Below are 1,130 nucleotides of genomic sequence, written 5' to 3' on the forward strand. Positions count from 1 at the left end.
CGAGCTGAAGGCAGAGGCTTAACCCACTGAGCCACCCAGGAGCCCCTAGGATGTCTTCTTTGGGGAGATGAAACTTACGTTGAGGCCTGAATAATGAAAAGAAGCTAATCTTGGAAAGCAGTGGAGGAAGAGTAAACCAGGTAGAAAAAGTAGCATACAGAGAGGCCCTGCGAAGTGTTCAAGTCTAGGAAAGAGACTAGAGTGAAGGGAACCCAGCGAGAAAGGTGTGGGTGTTAGAAAAGAGGGTTAAGAGGAAGAAGTAGGGGCTATTTTGTTAGAACATAAGGAATCACTGAAATATTTAAATTTTATTCTTTCATTTTCATTGGACTCTACTCCCCCACACCCCATTCTGTGTTTCTGAATTTCTAATTAGGAAAGATTGTGCTAATCTTTCCTAATTAGGAAAGATTGGCCTAATCTTTCCTAATTAGGAAAGATTTAATTTAATAGATTACTCATCACTGGAGTTGCTGGTATTAATCAAGAGAAGGTTTACTCTTCTAAGAGATAATCCTCAAAATCTCCCTGACTTAATACTGACTGGAAGAGAAGTGTATTTCTTTCTTTCTTTCTTTTTTTTTTTTTTTTAAGATTTTATTATTTATTTGACAGAGAGAGAAAGAGAGAGATCACAAGTAGGCAGAGAGGCAGGCAGAGAGAGAGGAGGAGGCAGGCTCTTGGCTGAGCAGAGAGCCCAATGCAGGGCTCGATCCCTGGATCCTGAGATCATGACCTGAGCCAAAAGCAGAGGCTTAACCCACTGAACCACCCATGTGCCCCAAGAGAAGTGTATTTCTTACTCCATTAATTCCAAGCTAGTTCCAGATCAGTGTCGGGAGCTCTCTTTTACTTAATCATTCACAAACCTAGACTGATAAAAGATTAACCATCTTTCACATGTGGCTTTCAAATTTGCCCTGAATGCAGATATCCAGACTGGGAGCGATTAAGAAATTTGGGGAGAGAAGGTATGATCTCATGTGAGGTTTAATGGGCCAGCTGGAAGAGACTTCTGCTCACGTCCCTTTGGGCAAAATTTAGTTACCAAACTGCAAAGCAGAGTGGAAAATGTAGTCTGGATGGTGCCCAGGAATAAAGAGTAGTGGTTTAATCAATCACGGCCAGTG

The sequence above is a fragment of the Mustela nigripes genome, chromosome 1 (assembly GCF_022355385.1).
Source record: "Mustela nigripes isolate SB6536 chromosome 1, MUSNIG.SB6536, whole genome shotgun sequence".
NCBI classification, from domain to species: Eukaryota; Metazoa; Chordata; class Mammalia; order Carnivora; family Mustelidae; genus Mustela; species Mustela nigripes.